A 21,745-nucleotide genomic window follows, 5' to 3' on the forward strand; every position below is an offset into this window, starting at 1 on the left:
CTCTGATGTCATTAACATGACAGTTTCATTTTAATTATTTAGCACAGAAATCAGAAAAACTCCCAACTATTGACCTTCATAATTAACTATTATTCTAATGATTTAAGATGTACTTGGTCTCTGCCTGAGATATCATGTTTATGTCTAATCAACTTTTTTATTTGTGTAACTTAAAAATGAACACATTCTTTGAGCTGTGAAACTTCAGACTGCTGCTAAGTGCAGTCTGGACCCATCAGAGTAGTGGCACAGTGGTTAAGATAAAGGACAAATGATCCAAATTCTTAGGCCAAAAATACAGAAATAGGGGTTCAAATCCCAGACCATCTGTAGAGTCTAAGTTCAGTTAACAACCTGGAATCTGGAAAAAAAAAGCGTAATTACTGTATTAGACTTGGTTCTGTTGCACAAACCTTACTGGATTTGCTCAAAGACATATCCGGCTCACTGACGCCCTTTGAGAGAGGGGAGGAACCAGAATCAGGTTCATATCACTGACATGAAGTCGTGACATTTGTTGTTTCATGCAGCAGTACCATGCAAAACAGAAAAGAAATGCTGTAAGTTATAATAAGGAATAGAAAACCAATGAAGAGTGTAAAAAGTGAGCAAACCAGTGAGGCAGTGCTCATGAAGCATTTGTCCATTTGATGGATTCCACAATCAGTGCATAATGGTGAATTGATGGAAATCCACCATCCTTACCTGGTCCGACCTTCATGTGACTCCTGTCTTATAAGGTTGACTCTTGAATAGCCTGGCAAATGCCATCTACAAAAAGCACTGCTGCAAGAAAGCAGCATCCATCATCAATGACCTCTGTCATCCAGGGTATGATCTCTTCTTAATGCTGCCATTTGGAACAAGATGCAGGAGTCTTAGGTCCCACATCACCAGGATCAGGAGCAGATATTACCCTTCAACCATCAGGCTCCCAAATTAGCATTGATTCACTGAATTGACTCCACCATCTATCGACCCACTTTCAAAGTCTCTACAACTCATGTTCTCAGTTTTATTTATTTAGTTACGTATTGAATTTTTTTTGTACTTGCATGACTTGTTTTCTTTTGCACGCTAATTGCTTGTCAGTCTTTGTGTGTATTTTTCACTAATTCTATTGTATTTCTTTGTCTTACTGTGAATGCCTGCAAGAAAATGAATCTTATAGTAATATATAGTGACATATATGTACTTTAATAATAAATTTACTTTGAGCTTTGAACTTTGACATCATTTATTTTTCACCACCCACCAAGGACAACTTAGGATGTTTAATGAGACACTTTGTTAAACATAGGGCATCATTGTCAAGTGTTGTATATTTCAGGAAACTCATTGGTGGTTTTCACCTTTCTCTATCTGCACGTCGCCTGACCTACCCTACCCTCAGAGTTTTCATCAGTTCTCCCCAGTTCTCCTTCATCTCCATGGCAACTACATGCTGTCTGTGAAACCTGAGACTCTTAAAGGAGAGCGAATCATGGTAATAATTTCTTAAAGTAAGGATTCCCAAATTCATGGTGTCCTTCTGTCATTGGATTTAGCATTAAGAGAAAAAGCATCACTCATTTTCTGCACCTAGATTACCTATAGCATATTTCGTAGGCATAAAACTCCGTAGTATTCAATGCAATGGAAAAATCACAATCCTCAGGCCTTCTTTGTGAAGCCTTCAATACTTCAGTATTATACTGTAAAGATATAAAATGATAACTTGATCAAGTAGAAAATGCACAACCAGCTGGGGGAACTCAACAGGTTGAGCAGCATCTATTCAGTGAACAGATCTAGACAGTCAAAGTTTTGGGTGGATAAGTCTTCATCTGAACTGGAGTGTCACTTCCCTTCATTGATGTTGCCTGACATGCTGATTTCCTCAGCTTCTTGAGTATTGCTCCAGATTCCAGCATCTGCAGTCTTTTGTGTCCCTACCAAATATTGTGCTTTTTCATTTTACATTTGCTGTATGTGCAATCTAGACACAATCTAAAGTTATTTTGGCAGAAACATCAAGAATCACCAAGTGTGGCTTGTTTTTATCTCAAATGCTACATCCTTCTTTCCTATCAACTGGATGGAGAGAGGTAAACCATTATGTTGCCAGTCTAGCTTAATGGCAGTGATCCCTGTTTTCCAACATGCTCCGGAATAGCTACCTCAAGATACTGATTAAAATGCTTGGTATTGCCCTCCTTCAGGCAAACTGAGGAAAGTCATAGGTAATCCTGTTTCTTTCTCCTACCCTAACCTTGAATGGGCCAAAATCTATAATGCTTAATTAGTCACTAGATAGACCTGCTTGTTGACCGAAGGAATGCAGTCAGGCCAGTATTATTCTGGGTGTCTAGAATTACTCATGTAAACAGCAGACCCATTTTAACTAAATGAACTAATTAAAAAGGATAAAAATAAATTCTGTGTTATAAAATATAAACTTCCTTTTTGTGTCAAGCATTGCCTTGATAGTTCCTATTCACTTCGGGGCTGCTTTCCACAGCTTGTTAGCTTTTAAGAGAGTAAGCACACAAACTATGAACCCTGTTGCCTTGTGAATAACCTTGGCCATGGAACATTCTGTCCTTCACATTACTCCCACTGAACCATATAAACACAGTTGAACTGAATGGGCATACCAACTCTAAAATTAATATTGGAATTAATTTACTTAGCCCCAGAGGAATTCTAAAAAAAATTATATTGGCAGCTGTTTGTCATTCCTATAAGAAAGCAATATTAGATTTGTGGGCACCCACAATCAGTAACATAATGAGATGTGCTGTGTTGCAACAGAGGTGGCCTGAAGAAGAACAGATTGCACATGGTACCTAAAGTAAGCATTACTACTGACAGCTGACCAAAGTGAATGGCCCAGCTGAACTGATTCGGTATAAAGACGACTTGCCTTTCCATTAACTGTAAGCCGATGGACAACAGCATTGCTTTGGAGAGGAACGGTAGCAACATATAAAAAATAATTGCAGCAGCTTTCAGCATTGCCACTGTGTGTCAAAAATGTAAGAGCAAATTCACACAGCTCTGAATGGAAGTGCAAATAAATCATGTGACGAGAATACACATAAATTAAAATGTGAGCTGGCCTGGGCTGGCACCAGTGGGATCAGCAGTTGGTCTGCCACCTGTCTTCAGGAGAAAGAGAGATAAGGAAAACAATGGAGCAGCATTTGGAGATGTTAATGAAGGGACAGAAGGAGAGCTGTCAAGATCGGCTCCCCCTTTGAACCCTGAACTGTTTGAAGTGATGGACAGGTGATACCCCAGCAGGGGGATAAAAAGGGACAGGTTCGCTAAGGCAACAGACACACGACACCCCGAGGTAACGAGACCCTGGAAGCAGTGCGTCTCCCACAAGTCGGTGGGAAGTTTTGGACGGCTGGTCGCGGGACAAGCCATAGACGCACAGGGTGGAAAGGCACGATCGGCGGGAACCTGGTGTGTGTCCACCCTTGCCTGGGTGCCAGGTTCACCGCAGAGAAACGATCGTATCTGGAAACGGAGGGGTCACGGTCGGTGACCTCAGATGACATCACAAAAGGGCTCGCCCGAAAGCTGACTGCAAAGGTCTGTGTGGAAGCCGTTTGAATATTCATTCGTTTTGCTCTCTCTCTCCTTCCCCCCACATTGTCCATCTCCCACGGCAGCGATTACTGCGAACTGAACTGAACTAAATTGAACTGAACTTTGCGTCACTTTGAAACTGGTCATTTACCCCTAGACAACAATAGAGCTTGATTGATCCTGTTATCTTAATTCTGTGTACATGTGTGTTTATCATTGCTGAACTGTTGCATTTATTATCCTTTTGATTAGAGTACTGTGTTGTTTGTTTCTTTAATAAAACTTTCTTAGTTCTAGTAATCCAGACTCCAACTGAGTGATCCATTTCTGCTGGTTTGGCAACCCAGTTACGGGGTACATAACAATCATGATCTGCTAATCTGTTGGAGGCCCTGTATGGCAACAGCAGATGTAAGTTTAACAGACATATGCAGCTTTCCAGGAGGACTGGAAAATTGCCCTATCTGGCAACAGTAGATGGAAATTTAACAGCCATATACAATTTTTCAGGAGGACTGGGATATTGCAAATGTCGCTCCACTCCTTAAGAAGGAGGCAAAAGGTGGAAATTACAGCCCATTTCACCTGACTTTAGTGCATGACAAAATGTTAGAATCCATTGTTAAGGATTAGATTTTGGGGTACTTGGAGGCACGTACTGAAATAGGCTGCAGTCAGCATGGTTTCTTTGAGGGGAAGTCTAGCCTGAGAATTCAATTTGAATTAATTCTTTGAGGAAATAACTGGCAGTATAGACAAAGGAGAGTCAGTAAATGTTGTTTACTTGGATTTTCAGAGGGCCTTTGATGAGGTGTCACACATGAGGCTGCTAAAGAAGGTAAAAACCCATATTAAACACAAGAAATTCTGCAGATGCTTCAAATCCAGAGTGACACACACAAAATGCTGGAGGAACTCAGCAGGTCAGGCGGCATCTATGGAAATGAAGAAACAGTTGATATTTTGGGCCAAGGCTCTTCTTCAGGACTGGAAAGGAAGATGAATAAAAGGGGAAGAATGGATGCCAGAATAAAGAGGTGGTGGAAGGGAAGGATGACTAACAGGAAGGTGGTAGATGAAGTTAAAATAGTTGTGAAAGGTAAAGGGCTGGAGAAGAAGGATTCTGATAGAAGAGGAGAGAGGACACTGGGAGAAAGGGATGAAGAAGGGGCATCAGGATGAGGTGATAGGCAGGTGAGGAGAAGAGGTAAGAGGCCAGAGTGGGGAATCGAAGAAGAGGTAAGGGGCAAGAAAAAAAATTCAGCAGGAGAAATTGATATTCATGCCATCAGATTAGAAGGTACCTAGGTAGAATATGAGGTGTTGGCCCTTCACTCTGACAGCGGCCCTGTCATGGCAAAAGAGGAAACCATGGATTGACATGACAGAATGGGAATAGGGATAAGAATTAAAATTGTATTACAAGGAGGATACTAGCATGGACAGAAGATTAGCTGGCTGGCAGAAGGCAAGGAGTGGCAATAAAGGGGATCTCTTCTCGTTGCCTGTTGTTGATGAGTGGCTTTCTGCAAGGGCTGTTGTTGAGACTGCTTCTTCTTGCGTTATATGTCAATGATTTGGATGTTGAAATTAATGGCTCTGAGGCCAGGTTTGGGGATGATACAAAGACAGGGGAGAGGCAGGTAGTATGAAGAAAGCAGGGAGTCTGCAAAAAAACTTAGATTGGGAGAAAATGTAAAGAATAGGTTGCAGATAGGATAAAGTGTAGGGAAGTATATGGTCATGCACTTTGGTAGAAGGGATAATGGTCTTGTAAGCAGAATGTGGAGCAAATTCAGAAATTGTACATGCATAAGGGACTTAGGATTCCTAGTGCAGGATTCCCTAATGGTTAGCTTACAGGTTGAGTCTATAGTAAGGAGGGCACATGCAATGTTAGCTTTCATTTCCGAAGTGCTAGAATATAAGAGTGAGGATGCAATACTGAGACTTTATAAAGCATTGATAAAACCAATGTAAAGTATTTTGAACAGTTTTGGGCCCCATATCTAAGAAAGGTTGTGTTGCATTGGAGAGAGTCCAAAGAATGTTTATGAAAATAATCCTGGAAATGAAAGGGCTATTGGATGAGGAGCTTTAGATGGTTCTGGGTCTATACCCACTGAAGTTTAGGAGGATGAGAGGGCATCTTATTGAATCCTGCTGAGTATTGGAAGGTCTAGATCATGGAAGTAGAGAGGATGTTTCTTCCGCACTTAGACATACACCGTGCTTAAAGCGAAGGATTTTAGAAGAGCATTAGTTATGTGTGTTTGTCTTCAAAGAGCAATGATTTTTGACACTGATAGTTGGTGAGAAGTAAGACGATTCAGGACCTTTTTGCTCACTGTGGTTTCAAGCATTCAAGCTTGGCAATGTCAGAAACACCCTGGAGTGAAAATAGTAGGAGATTCAAGGATCAGAAGTCACAGCCTCAGAATTGAAAAATGTCTCTTTAGAACAGAGGTGAGGAGGAATTTCTTTAGCCAAAGGGTGGTGAATCTGGAATTCATTGGCACAGATGGCTGTGACGGCCAAGTCATTGGCTATATTTGAAGTGGAGGTTGACAGGTTCTTAATTATTAAGGGTGTCAAACGGCAGGCGAGAGAGCAGGAGAAGGGAGTTAAAGGGAAAAGAAATCAACCATGATCAAATGATAGAACAGACTCGATAAGCCAAATAGTCTAATTCTGCTCCTATGTCTTATGGTCTTATGGACATTACCTACATTCGGTCCACATTCCACCTTGGTCAAACCCCACTTGGAGTACTCTACTCAGTTCTGGTCACCTCACTACAGGAAGGATGTTGAAGCCATAGAAAGGGTGCAGAGGAGATTTACAAGGATGTTGCCTGAATTGGGGAGCATGCCTTATGAGAATAGGTTGAGTGATCTCAGGCTTTTTTCCTTGGAGCGACGGAGGAAGAGAAATGACCTGATAGAGGTGTATAAGATGATGAGAGGCATTGATTGTGTGGATAGTCAGAGGGTTTTTCCCAGAGCTGAAATGGCTAACACGAGAGGGCACAGTTTTAAGGTGCTTGGAAGTAGGTACAGAAGAGATGTCAGGGCTAAGTTTTTTACACGGAGAATGGTGAGTGCGTGGAATGGGCTGCCGGCGATGGTGGTGGAGGCGGATACAATAGGGTCTTTTTAGAGACTCCTGGACAGGTACATGGAGTTCAGAAAAATAGAGGGCTATGGGTAATGCTAGGAAAATTCTAAGCTAAGGACATGTTCAGCACAGCTTTGTGGGCCAAAGGGCCTGTATTATGCTGTAGGTTTTCTATGTTTCTATGTTTCTATTCAATGCTGCTGCTAGTGAAAATATCAAAGCAGCCTGTGGAATGTACAATGGATTCTGGTTAATTGGAACAGCTGCTTATTTGGGGCAACTCTTAAAGAACAAAAACTAATCAAGAAAATAACTGGGATTCATTTTGTTTATTTGTGACACTGTGCTGTTTAATTGGAACAGGAGACTGTTGCCAAGTTGTTTCTAACTAGCATCAGTTGTATGCACTTGTACAACCATTAGACACTACACCGTGTTTAGAGTGAACATTTTAGATAATGATCGTTGCCTAACTACATCCATGATACACGCTTTTGAACTTTTCAATGATTTCTAGTTCCCTGGCCCTCATCGTCTTATTTTCACTATGGATGTCCTGTCCCTCTACACCTCCACCCCAACCAAGAAGGCCTCAAAGCTCTCTGTTTCTTTCTGGATACCAATCTAACCAGTTGCCCTCCATCATCCCTCCATCTGGTGGAACTTGTCCTCACTCTTAATAATTTCTCCTTCGGTTCCTCTGACTTTCTTCAAACCAAAGGTGTAGCCATGGGCATTTGCATGGGTCCCAGCGTGCCTGCCTTTTTGTCAGCTGCATGGAACAGTCTATGTTTTAAGCCTACAATAGTATCGCTCCCCAACTTCTCCTATGCTACACCAACGCTGCATAGCTGCTGCTTCCTGCACCCATGTAGAGCTCGTTGACTTCATCAACTTTGCCTCCAACTTCCACCCTGCCCTCAAACCTACCTAGTCCATTTCCAGCTCCTCCCTTCCCTCTCTCTATCTCTCTGTCTCTGTCTCTGGAAACAGCTTATCTACTGATGCCTATTATAAACCCACTAACTCTCACATCCACCTGGACTACACCTCTTCCCACACTGTTACTTCTAAAAAACACCATTCCCTTCTCTCAGTTCCTCCATCTCCACTGCATCTGCTCTCAGGATGAGGCATTTCACTCTAGAACTAAGAGGGTGCCCTCCTTCTTCAAAGAAAGGGGCTTCCCTTCCTCCACTATCAATGCTGCCTTCAACCAAATCTCTTCTATTTCACACATGTCTGCCCTCACCCCACCAAGGATAGGATTCAGGTCCCCCTTGCCCTCAACTACCACCCCACCAGCCTCCGCATCTGGCACATAATTCTCCTCAACTTCTGCTGTCTCCAAATGGATCCCAGCACCAAGCGCATCTTTCCCTCCCCCCACCTCAATTTTCTGTTTTCCACAGGGATCACTCCCTACATGACTCCCTTATCCATTTGTCCCTCCCTGCTGATCTCCCTCCTGGCACTTACCCTTGCGAGTGGAACAAGTGCTACACCTGCCCCTACACCTCCTCCCTTACTACCATTCAGGGCCCTAAACAGTCCTCCCAGGTGAGGTAACACTTCATCTACTGTATCTGGTGCTCACAGTGTGACCTCCTGTATATTGGTGAGACTTGACACAGATTGGGAGATGCTTCGCCAAGTACCTATACTCTGTCTGGCAGATAAGGTAGGATCTCCGTGTCCACCCATTTTAATTCTACTTTCTATTCCCGTTCCATCATGTCAATCCATGGCCTCCTCTGCTGTTGCAATGAGGCCACACTCAGGTTGGAGGAGCAAACACCTTATATTTTGTCTGGGTAGCCTCCAACCTAATGGCATGAATATTAATTTCTCAAACTTCCAGTAATGCCTCCCCTCGCCTGCTTCACCATTCCCCATTCTGATTTCCCTCTCTCACCTTATCTCCTTAATTGCCTATCACCTTCCCCTGGTCCTCCTCCCCCTTTTCATTCTCCCATGGCTTCCTGTCCTCTGCTGAAACTGGGAGGGTGTGGGGTGGAGTAAAGAGCTGGGAAGCTGATTGGTGAAAGAGATACAGGGCTAGAGAAGGGGGAATCTAATCGGAGAGGACAGGAGGGGGGAGGAGCACCAGAGGGAGGCGATGGGCAGGTAGGAGATAAGGTGAGAGAGGGAAAGGGAATGGAGACTGGTAAAGGGGGCGGCATTACTGGATGTTCGAGAAATTGATATTCATGTCATCAGGCTGGAGGCTACCCAGACGGAATATAAGGTGGTGTTCTTCCAACCTGAGTGTGGCCTCATTGCAGCAGTGGAGGAGGCCATGGATAGACATATTGGAATGGGAATGGGAAGTGGAATTAATATGGGTGGCCACTCTGAGATCCCGCTTTTTCTGGTGAACGGAGTGTAAGTGCTCAGTGATATAGTCTCCCAATCTACGTTAGGTCTCAAAATATACAGGAAGCCACACTGGGAGCACCAGAGACAGTATATGACTCTAACAGACTCACAAGTGAAGTGTCGCCTCACTTGGAAGGACTGTTTAGGGCCCTGAATGGTAGTGAGGGAGAAGGGGTAGGGGCAAGTGTAGCACTTGTTCCACTTGCAAGGGTAAGTGCCAGGAGGGATATCAGTAAGGAGGGACAAATGGACAAGCGAGTCACGAATGGAGTGATCCCTGCAGAAAGCAGAAGTGGGGGGGGGGAGGGGAGGATGTACTTGGTGGTGGGATCCCATTGGAAATGGCAGAAGTTGCCATCCCCTTCTCTGAATAACCTCCGCCTCTGTTGCATCTGCTCTCAGGATGAGGCTTTTCACTCTAGAAAGAAATAGATGTCTCCCTTCTTCAAAGAAAGGCACTTCCGCTTCCCCCACCAACAATGCTGCCCTCAAACACATCTCTTCCATTTCATGCACATCTGCTCTCAACCCATCAAACCCTCTATCCTACTAGGGATAGGGTTCCTCTTGTCCTCACCTACCACTCCACTGGCCTCTACGTCCAACATGTAATTCTCTGCTCCATCACCATCTCCAATTACAAGTTCAGGGTCCCCCCACCAATTACAGCTTTCCCTCCTCCACACTTTCTGCCTTCTGCAGGATCTCTCCCTACCTGACTCCCTTGTCCATTCAGCCCTCCTCACTGGTCCCTCCTGGCACTTAATCTTGCAAGCAGAACAAGTGCTACACCTGCTGTGACACCTCCTCCCTCACTGCAATTTATGGGTCTAAACAGTCCTTCCAGGTGAGGCAACACTTCACCTGTGTGTCTGTTGGGGTCACATACTGTGTCTAGTGCTACCAGTGTGATCTCCTGTACATCAGTGAGACCCGACATAGATTGGGAGACTGCTTCGTTGAGCACCTACACTGCATCTGCCATCCATTTTAATTCCACTTCCCATTCCCATTCCAATATGTCTATCCATGGCCTCCCCTACTGTTGCGATGAGGACACACTCAGGATGGAGGAACAACACCTTATATTCTGTCTGGGTAGCCTCCAACCTGATGGCATGAACATCAATTTCTTGAACTTTGGGAATTTCCCCCCTATTCACCATTCCCCCTCCCCTTTTCCCTCTCTCACCTTATCTCCTTACCTGCCCGTCACCTCCCTCTGGTGCTCCTCCCCCCTTTTCTTTCTTCCATGGCCTCGGTGCTCTGCTATCAGACTCCCCCCTTCTCCAGCCCTGTATCACTTTCACCAATCAACTTCCCAGCTCTTTATTTCACCTCTCCCCCTCTCGGTTTCACCTATCACCTTGTATTTCTTCCTCCCCTCCTCCCACCTTCTTTTCCTGACTACTCACCTTTTGTCTCCGGTCCTGCTGAAGGGTCTCTGCCTGAAACATCCACTGTACTCTTTTCCAGAGGTGTTGCATGGCCTGCTGAGTTCCTCCACCATGTTACATGCATAGGTTAGTTGATAGGTATGTCATTTAATGTCAGCAGGGCATGTTTTTGCTCTTGTGCTTCTCAGCGGAGCATCATACAGTATTTATGTAAAAACATGGAAGAAAAATACCCACCTATCTATCCCATCCTATTCTGACACAAAAAAAAAATCCATCAGGTAAATCCAGCATCATCAGTGCCCCTCAGGTCTAATGAGAAAGTAAAATAAAACAGGCTCATTTTGGAAAATACAGAGAATTTCCTTTTAAATGCCTGAAGATGATCAAACAAACTGAGGAGTTGTTGTTCATTTATTATTGTCATGTGTAGCACCATACAGTGAAAGCTTGTCTTGCTTTCATGCAGGTCAAATGATTACACAGTCAACTGAGCTTGTGTGTGATAGCGTCACTCCCAGCCATCCTATGTATAGAAGTTATCTTGTCTTATATAAATGGGAAAGTTATCTACTCCCTTAATCCATGTAGATGTTTAAGTAATGAAAGATTAGGCTTTGTTGATGTTCAAATATATCTGGATATGCTTGTACACAGGCTGTTTAAGGATAACATGCAAGTGTGTTAAGTATTTAAGATGGCAAATTCAGCCTGTTGGCCTCTATTACCAGAGGATCTGAATGCAAGAGTAAGGAAGTTGGATTCCAACCGTACAGGGCCTTGGTGAGATCACTTGCAGTATTGGGTACAGTTTCAGTCCCCTTTCCCAAGAAAGAGTAATGCAGCAAAAAAATTATGAGACAGGTTCCAGGGTGGATAGCACTGCCAATGTGAGCAGAGATGGAGTACGGCTGGGACAGTGCTCTGAGGAATGAGAGGAATTGAATTGACTTTATTACTTACATCCTTCAAATACATGGAGTAAAAATCTTTATGTTATGTCTCCATCTAAATGCACAATTTATAGTAATTTATAATAAATATGTACAACAGGACAGTCAATATTCCACAATTGTATCAGCATGAATTAATCAGTCTGATGGCCTGGTGGAAGAAGCTGTCCCGGAGCCAGTTGGTTTTGGCTTTTATGCTGTGGTACTGTTTCCCAGATGGTAGCAGCAGGAAAAGTTTGTGGTTGGGGTGACTTGGGTCTCCAATGATCCTTCAGGCCCTTTTTATACACCTGTCTCTGTAAACATCCTGAATAGTGGGAAGTTCACATCTACAGATGCGCTGGGCTGTCCGCACCACTCTCTGCAGAGTCCTGCGATTAAGGGAGGTACAGTTCCCATACCAGGCAGTGATGCAGCCATTCAGGGTGCTCTCAATTGTGCACCTGTCGAAAGTTCTTAGGATTTGGGTGCCCATGCCGTCTGAGGTGAAAGAGGCACTGTCGTGCCTTTTTCGCCACACAGCTGGTATGTACAGACCACATGAAATCCTCAGTCAATTCCATTCCCATTCCGACATGTCTGTCCACAGCCTCCTCTACTGTAAAAATGAAGCCACACTCAGGTTGGAGGAATAACACCTTATATTCCGTCTGGGTAGCCTCCAACCTGATGGTGTGAATATCGACTTCTCTAACTTCCGTTGAGGCCCCACCTCCCCCTCATACCCCATCTGTTACTTATTTTTATGCACACATTCTTTCTCTCACTCTTTTTCTCCCTCTGTTCCTCTGAATATACCTCTTGTCCATCCTCTGGGTTCCCCCCCCCCTTCTTTCTTCCCAGACCTCCTGTCCCATGATCCTCTCGTATCCCCTTTTGCCTATCACCTGTCCAGCTCTTGGCTCCATCCCTCCCCCTCCTGTCTTCTCCTATCATTTTGGATCTCCCCCTCCAACTTTCAAATCCCTTACTCACTCTTCCTTCAGTTAGTCCTGACGAAGGGTCTCGGCCTGAAACGTCGACTGCGCCTCTTCCTACAGATGCTGCCTGGCCTGCTGCATTCATCAGCAACTTTGATGTGTGTTGCTTGAATTTCCAGCATCTGCAGAATTCCTGTTGTTTGAAATCCTCAGTGATGTGTATGCCGTGGAACTTAAGCTGTTCACCCTCTCAACCCCAGATCCATTGATGTCAATAGGGGTTAGCCAGTCTCCATTCCTCCTGTAGTCCACAACCAGCTCTAGAGGGAGAGGTTGTTTTCTTGATACCACTTTGTCAGGGTGATGACTTCTTCCCTGTAGGTTGACTCATTATTATTTGAGATTAGGCCAATCAGTGCAGATCTCAATAGAACATACAAAATTCTCAAAGTGCCTGAGAGGCTGGATAGAGATAAGACTTTCCTTCTGGCTAAGGAGTCAATGATGAGGGGCATACTTCCACATAATAGCCAAGTTGTCTAGGACTGAGATGAGGAGCAATTTCTTCATTCAAAGTGTGGTAAATGTTTGGAACACTATCCTGGGAGGGCCATGGAAGATCAGTCATTGTAACCATTCAAAACACAAAAAGAACCCTGAATATTAATGGAAACAAAGGTCACAGCAGCTGATAAATGGGGCTGTCACAGACTAGTATATAAAATAGGAAATGGATCTGAAATTGTATTGGTGATAGAAGGCAGTGATTGTTTATAGGATTAGAAACTCATGCTCAGTGATGTGCCACACATATCAGCACTCAGACCTTTGTTGTTTGTTCTATACATTAGCAATCTTGAACTGAAATAGGAAGCACAGTATGGTTGGTAAATTTGGAGATGTTATGCAAATATCATCTCAATATGGTATGGAGATGGTATGAAAATAGTGTTGCTGATTGAAAGTGGGTGGTCATCGGAAGAGGGGGAGGGTCTAACATGTCAGAGGAAGCACAGGAGAGAAGATCTGAAGTAACACAATATTCATAAGACCACAAGTCTAGAAGACATTTCAAAAATATAAAGGACAAAATCAAGCTAGAAGAATAGAAGTACAGTTTTTTTTTCTTTATCTGTGGTTTCTGCTCCAATAGTGACAGAACTCAGCACCAGCCTGAATGAGAATATCACCACTGTCATGGGCATCATCAGCAAGTATGTTGTAGACTGTGTACCAAAGTGGACAATCCTGGTATTCCCAGAGTAGAATCTGTGGATAAACTCAGAATCCACTCACTACTGAAGTCTAGTACTGTGACATTACAATAGCACAACAGGTCCACAGCAAATGGCTCTTCACTCAACCCTTGTACACCTGGACAGCAAAGATGTCACAATGGGGTGCTGGAAAACAGACTCAAATGTGAGACACAGACACTGAAGTACAAGGAACAGGACTTGACTAGAGTAGGGATGTGACAGCATTCAGACCAGGAGTAGGGACAAGAACACAGACTGGGGAAAGTGGGACCAGGACTAGAAACCATGGACTAGGAGACAAGGCTTTGACTTTGAGCCCGAGACTGGACAAGGACCCAGAACCTGGGTCTTGCCTCAGGCTCAGACCCCAGAACCAGGCAAGGACATGACATGGCTTCAGGACAGGACATGGCTGGGGATTAGAGGCCAGAACTTGGCACCAGGATCTTCAAGGCCTGGGCTCTTCATCTTGAAATGCAGAAGCTGGAGCTGAGAGACTGACTGGGAACTGAACATCAACATAGAGCCAGGACTTGTCCTGCAGAAAGCCAGGGCTCATCATTAACACAACACCAACATGAGACAGGACAGTACATAGACATAGAGCCAGGACTTATACTTAGACAAGTCAGGACTCAACTTCTCCACACCTAGGTGGGACAGGTCCACTTATTGGGTAACAGCAGAATGGCCAGGCTTACCTAACAGAGGCAAAGACAAGACATGTCCCCCTGCAGGGCAACAGCAAAATGGCCTGACTTACCCTATGGAGGTAAGGACAAGGCAGAACAAGATGAGACATAACCCTTCCCCCCCCCCCCCCATAGGGCAACAGCAGAACTGCCTAACTTACCCCACAGAGGCAAGGACAAGAAGGGACAAACACCAAAGAACAACAGACAGTTCCATCTCTGCATTAGGGTTGTTACAAGTCACAGTTACAGTCAGCAATCTCCACTAGCTACAGAAACAACCAGATCCCTACCTAGCTCAAAGTGGCTGATAGCCACTCAACTGGCCTGGGAAACAGCCAAATCCATACCACAAAGACTACTCCAACAAGTGGCAACAAGGCTGCATGAAGTAGTTGCCCTCCAACCAGGCCTAGAAATCACAAATGATTTCACTATTATTCCATCAGCAGCTTGCTCCAATGGGGACTGACAAGACAAACCAGCAGCCCACACTCAATCCCAAGGCTACTTATATTCCAAGCCCAAAGATGGGGATCAGGTGCATATGCTTAACTCAATCAAACAAGGGACAGCTGGAAGACCAGGAGTCCTGAGTCCACAGACCTGACCGTGAACCGGAATGTGGACTTCACGGACCGGACTATGACAAGAGGTGCATACACCTGGATGCTTTTTATTGATTACAACTCTACATTCATTACTATCATCCCCTCTAAACTAATTAATAAGCTTTAAGACATTGGCCGCTCCTAGTGCAATTGGATCTTCGATTTCCTTACTTGTAGACCCCAGTCAGTTTGGATTGACAGTAACATCTCCTCCATAATCTCCTTCAGTACAGGAGCGCCACAAGGCTGTGTGCTTAGCCCCCTTCTCTACTCACTTTGTACTTATGACTATGAGGTGAAGCACAGCTGCAATGTCATGTAAGTTTACTGATGACACCACTGTTGCTGGCCAAATCAAAGGTGGTGAAGAATCAGCATTTAAGAGGGAGTGTGAAAATCTGCCTGAGTGGTGCCACAACAACAACCTCTCACTCAATGCCAGCAAGACCAAGGAGCTGGTTATTGACTTCAGGAGGAGGAAACCAGAGGTCCATGAGCCAGTTCTCATTTGTTGATCAGAGGTGGAGAGTGTCAGCAACTTTAAATTCCTTGGTGTTATCATTTCAGAGGACCTGTCCTGGGCCCAGCATGTTAGTGCAATTATGAAGAAAGCACGACAGCACCTCTACTTCCTTGGAAGTTGGTGAAGATTTGGCATGACATCTAAAACTTTGACAAACTTCTATATATGTGTAGTGGAGAGTACATTGACTGGCTGCATCACAACCTCGTATGGAAACACTAATGCCCTTGAACAGAAAATTCGACAAAAAGTAATGGATACCATCCAGTCCATCATGGGTATAGTCCTCCACTACATGACAGGCTTTTGTAGGAAAGCAGCATCCATCATCAAGGACGGCCACCATCCAGGCCATGTTCCCTTCTCATTGCTGCCATCAGGAAGAAAGTACAGGAGCCTCAGGACCCACACCACCAGTGTCAGGAACAGTTATTACCCCCTCAACCATCAAGCTGCCAGTGGAGATAACTTCACTCAACTTCACTTGTCCCATCCCTGAATTGTTACCATAACTTTCATTGTCTCCTCATCTCATGTTCTTGACAGTTTTTATTTAATTATGTATTATTATTATTATTTCTTTTTCTCTTCTTTTGTATTTGCAGAATTTGTTGTCTTATGCACATTGGTTGTTTGTCTGTCCTCTTGGGTGCAGTCTTCCATTGATTTTGTTATGTTTCCTGGATTTACTGAGTATACCCACAAGAAAATGAATCTCAGGGTTGTATATCGTGATATACAAGTACTTTGACGATAATTTTACTTTGAACTTTTGAACTTTGAAGTTGAACTTCAAATCAGGTGAGTTTCACCTTTATAAGAAATTTAGATATCTCCTCTGTAAAGCTAACAGGATGCCAAGAGATAACAACAGTCCAAGCTACAGTAGAGTCTCAGTCATGCTGGCAGGACTTGTGTGCCTTCAATACAATGTGAGGCCACCTCACCATCAACAGTGCATTCTTTCCTGATGAGCTTAATGCATTCTATGCATATTTTGAACGGAAGGAAATTGGCATATTACCACCCATTCCAACAACCTTTAATCTACACTATCTGAACATACAGTCATCATTGTGGATGTAAAATCAGGTTTTCAGAGAATGGGGAAAGTAACTGCCCCAGATAGTGTCCCTGGCATGTCCTTAGGTCCTGTGCAGATTAGCTGGCAGGGTATTTGCAGACATTTTAACCTCTCCCTGCTCTAAACTAAGGTTTCCGCCTGCTTTAGGAAAACCACAATTATCCTAGTACCTAAGAAAAGCAAAGTAGTGTGCCTTAATAACTACCACCTGGTGGCTCTGGCTTTCACCCTCACGAAGTGCTTCAAGAGGCTGACCAAGGCATGCATTAACTCTAGCTTCCCAGACAACCTTGAGGCATTGCTGGAACAAGGGTCATGGTCTGGTCAGTGAAGTCTGCGTTCTGGTTCACGGTCCAGTCCATGGACTCCGGACTCCGGGTCTTCCAGCTGTCCCTTGTTTCAGTCGGGCTTAATCATAGGCACCTGATGGCACCCCTCAAGGCTGTGTCCTCAGCCCCACTCATCTACTCCCTTGATCTACACTCATGACTGTGTATCCAGATTTTGCTCTAACTCCAGATAAAAATTTGGATCATAAGATATAGAGCAGAAGTAGGCCATTCGGCCTATCGAGTCTTCTCTGCCATTCAATCATAGGCTGATCCAATTCTTCTAATCATGCCCTCTTGCCTGCCTTCTCTCCATACCCTTTGATGCCCTGGCTAATCAAGAGCCTATTTATCTCTGCCTTAAATGCACCAATGACTTGACCTCCACAGCGGCTCGTGGCAGCAAATTCTACAGATTTACCACCCTCTGATTAAAGTAATTTCTCCACATCTCATTTCTAAATGGACGTCCTTCAATCCTGAAGTTGTGCCCTCTTGTCCTAGAATCCCCTACCATGGGAAATAACTTTGCCATATCTAATCTTCTCAGGCCTCTTGATATTTGGAATGTTCCTTTGAGCTCACCCCTCATTCTCCTGAACTCCAGGGAATACAGTACAGCCAAAGAGCTGCCAAACATTCCTCATACAGTAACCTTACATTCCTGGAATCATTCTTGTGAATCTTATCTGAACTCTTTCCAATGTCAGTACATCCTTTCTAAAATAAAGAGACCAAAACTGCACATAATACTCCAAGTGTGGTCTCACAAGTGCCTTATAGAGCCTCAACATCACATCCCTGCTCTTATATTCTATACCTCTAGAAATGAATGCCAACATTACATTCGCCTTCTTCCCCACCGACTCAACCTGCAGGTTAACCTTTAGGGTATCCTGCACAAGGACTCCGAAGTCCCTTTGCATCTCTGCATTTTGAATTCTCTCCCCATCTAAATAATAGTCTCCCCATTTACTACTTCCATCAAGGTGCATGACCAGACACTTTCCAACATTGTATTTCATTTGCCACTTTGCCCATTCTGCTAAACTATCTAAATCTTTCTGCAGGCTCTCTGTTTCCTCTACACTACCCACTCTCCCACCTATCTTTGTATCATCAGCAAATGTAGCCACAAATCCATTAATAATGTCAAGTCTATGGTATTTCCAGTTGAGATATTTGGCTGTGAGTACTAGACTATTAGTAAGGAAGATAGACAATACTTTTTTTAATCCTTCCCGTTCTGCTCCTCAGGACCTAAATACCAGGTGAAAGGACAACTAAGTTCACTTGTCATGCTCTTCCCTGCATTGATGAAAACAAGCAGTGAATGCAGAACAACTTCATGGTCGTCCAGTGATGGGAACCTCCAACTCCAGTCACCATCACTTTAATTTTCCATCTCACTCCCATGTCTGGCATCTCCACTCAGTCTCTTATGTAGTTCCAATGAAGCTCAATACAAGGTTGAAAAACACCACCTTGTCTTCCACTCACATACGTTGCAGATTTTTGCAGTAACGTTGAGTTAATCTGTTTCAGATAATCAGCCTGTACAGCCTTGTACCTCTCATTTCCAACATTCAGGTTTGTTTTCCTTGGCTCTCTCTCCTGTAAATTCAGATTGCACTCATTCCCTCCTATTTTAACTTCCCCAGATGTCTTTTTGACCAGAAGCAATATTTTTACTCTTTTCTCCTTCTGGTGCAGCCTATCTACTGAGTAGTTACAACATATTTGACTAATTCTGTGAATTAGAAGTGGCATGGTAGCATAGTGGCTAGTGTAACATTATTACAGCACCAGATCTCACCTTCATTTGCTGTGATGAGTCTGTACATTCTCCCCATGACCGCATAGGTTTGCTCTGGGTTCTCTCACATTCCAAGCATTTACAGTTAGGGTTAGAGAATTGTGTGCATGCTACACTGGTGCCAGACGTGTGTGTGATACTTGCAAGCTGCCAAGCACAATCCTTGCTGATTTGATTTGACATAAACAGCACTGAATGTTTCAATGTACATATGACAAAAAAAAGCCAATCTCTTTTTATCTCTTAAACCTCAAAGGCAAAGCACTAATGTGACAGCAAGTCTCAAACCCCGAACAAGGTAGTAATTGGTGTGCTCTCTTTATAAATACATATCAATCCTTCAGGATGTTGATGCCCAGGAAACTGAGGGTGCTCACTCTTTCCACCTCTGACCCATCAATGAGAACTGATGTGTATTTTCTCAACTTCCCATTCCTTGGTCCTTGGTCTTGTTGGCAATTCTTACAAAGCCATCTTTGTGAAGTTGAATTCAAAATATTCTGATCATCAGACCATTATCTATCGAAGGAGAAGCCAGAAAATTGCTGGCCTGTTGTGGAACATCAGCTGTGGAAAAGTTAATGACAAAAATTTCTCCTGTTTTTTTTTCAGTAGTGTCATTAGCTATTTCATAAGCAGTTAAAAAGGGAGGTCAGGGCAGCAATAAATCAAAAGGGACCAAGCCTGCAGTACATTGTGTGGATGTCAATGGAATGAGTTAAGATCTTGGAGGGCCAGCTGGAGAGAACATCAACAGGATTGCAACTATTCTGCAGCAAAATAAAGCTGCTACAAAGATTGATGAATCCATATGGACTGTGGCAGTTTAAGAAAGCTCTGCCTTGGGATAAGGCAACTTAAAAAGTGAAAACTCCAGGCTCTTGCCAATGCTGCCCACATTCTGAAAATGGATAACCATGTACAGTAATTTGTATTTTAAATTGTGATGATGCACAATTTTACGTATAATATATTGGGCTAAAAATACCAGATTATAATTTTATTTGACAGTGCATAGTTTGCTTTACATCACAATGCATTTATAAGAGTTTTGCCAAGTATACCAGCACAAGTCTAATAACCACTCTGCATATTATGGGATACTTGCTTGTACCTTTTGAATGATCCTGTAACATGTTGTGATGCCAAGAAACACAGAGTTCATTTGAGACAACACTACACACTACATTTACTCTACAACAAAAATATTCACTGTTTTAACCAGTTTTTACTACTGTTGTGTAAAGTTCCAGGTGTCCTTTTGGCAAACCACAGATAGTTTAACATTTAAAGTTCTTATCCCGGGTGGTTCAAATGACCTCAGTCAACAGTTACCACAAAACATTAATATTTGTCTACTGCTGGAGTAATCACATCACTATAAAAGCTTGGGATGTGTATAGATTCCAACACTGAGTTCAGCTTCTCAATAAAGGGAGAGTTCTATCAAAGGTACCAGTATTGTGGGTAATCTCAATACACCAACCCTTCAATTAGCTTTTTCTGGTGATTTTTTTGGTATTCTAAATAAGTAAAATGGAATAACTTTCTATTAGTTACGTACATCTTTCTACTTTCCATAATGCTATTTCCTGGCATTTCTCTAAACTTCTGCTTGAAAGAATTTTGATGATGTCTGACGTCCAGTGACATAGTGATGCCTGACTGACCCAGCAACTGAAGCTTTCTGAAATCAGCTTGGTCTTGATCTGAGCGCTGTTTGAATCCTGTGAAGGTTCTTGCAAAGTCTGTGCTGCCCTTTTAGATGCATAGACAGCTAGATACACCAAACTAGCATCCAAATCTTAGGGACCCAATCAGAGAAAGCTCTTGGAGACCAAAGAGAGTGCAAATGCTGGAATCTTGAACAACAAGTTGAAAGAACTTAGTGGGTTGAGCAGCACCTATGGAAGGAAGAGAATTGCTGAAACTCTGCATCAGGACTGAAGCGGGTACTAATAATATTGATACCTTGTATCAGGAAAGAGAACTCTTTGTCAGCAGCTTGATGAACAACATCACAACAACAGTTCGTAGGCACACTGTACGTCAACTGATCAGAGAAGGACACATTGGGATTCTGCAAAGTTGCCTTGCATTGATGCTATTAGAAACTGATTTCTATCAATCTCCTGAAATAGATTTCCAAGGCTTGATCAAAACTAAGCTAAGGTATACATTCTTTTGACTTAATGACAGAACTGGAAATCTCTTGTGTCTTCAGCTTCCTAGGAAGTTAGGGTAGATGAAAGTGTTTGAGGCGCTAATTTACTCCATGACAATATGGATACTGCCACTGCAGATGGTTCTGGAATTCATTTGAAGTGAAGACCTTCAAATTTCTCTGTGCAGTCCTTATTAGTTCCACATGAACCTGAGGTTGATTCAGTGCCTGTCTTCGTGAAGCATAGAGATCTGAGACTCTGGCTTAAGTTCAAAGTGCACTTCTGAATGAGCAATCCAGAAGTTTGAATCTAAAACCTTATATACTAACAAGGAAATATGAGAATGTGAAGTACTTCTAACACCACCTTCTAACACCACCACTTCTAACACCATTTAAACAACTCCTGATATCCATTTGAGTACCCATGAAGCTGTTAGGTTAGATAACTACCACTTTTAAGGAAGGAATGTTACCATCCTTGATCTGGCCTGTCGATGATTCCAGATCCAGAATGCTGTGGTTGACTTTTAACTACCTTTGGAAGCGTGCCAGCAATCAAATCACTAGCATCAGAACATCCAAAAATAATGTTATATGAACAACAGACTGACACTGTCTTCTAATCAGATCTACAGGCAGGCAATAAGTTCAAGCGATGTACTGAGAATGAAGTGAAATATGTGGTGTTTCAAATTCATCCTAGGAATGAAGATTATACAAATGTTTCTTATCCTGACTAGTTGCATCATGGTCTGGTACAGCAATTCAGATATGCAGGAATGTAAGAAGCTGTAAAGAGTAGTTAACTCAGTCCAATACATCACAGGCACATCATACCCCACTATCAAGCGTATCTACATGAGACATGCCTTAGGAAGGCACCATCCATCATCAAAGATCATCACCATCTCGGCCATGC

General features: G+C 43.3%; 1 long non-coding RNA gene across 3 annotated transcripts in view; it reads right to left on the bottom strand.

Moving 5' to 3' along the window:
* Positions 1–16,119: 16,119 nt before the first annotated feature.
* LOC134349569 (uncharacterized) overlaps positions 16,120–21,745 on the bottom strand; it is a 77,295-nt gene continuing 71,669 nt past the window's right edge. For all 3 annotated transcript variants that reach the window (XR_010018713.1, XR_010018712.1, XR_010018714.1), the window contains one exon: positions 16,120–20,563. This is a non-coding gene — a long non-coding RNA (uncharacterized LOC134349569). The remainder of the gene's footprint in view (positions 20,564–21,745) is intronic.

Source organism: Mobula hypostoma, chromosome 7 (assembly GCF_963921235.1).
Source record: "Mobula hypostoma chromosome 7, sMobHyp1.1, whole genome shotgun sequence".
Lineage (NCBI taxonomy): Eukaryota > Metazoa > Chordata > Chondrichthyes > Myliobatiformes > Myliobatidae > Mobula > Mobula hypostoma.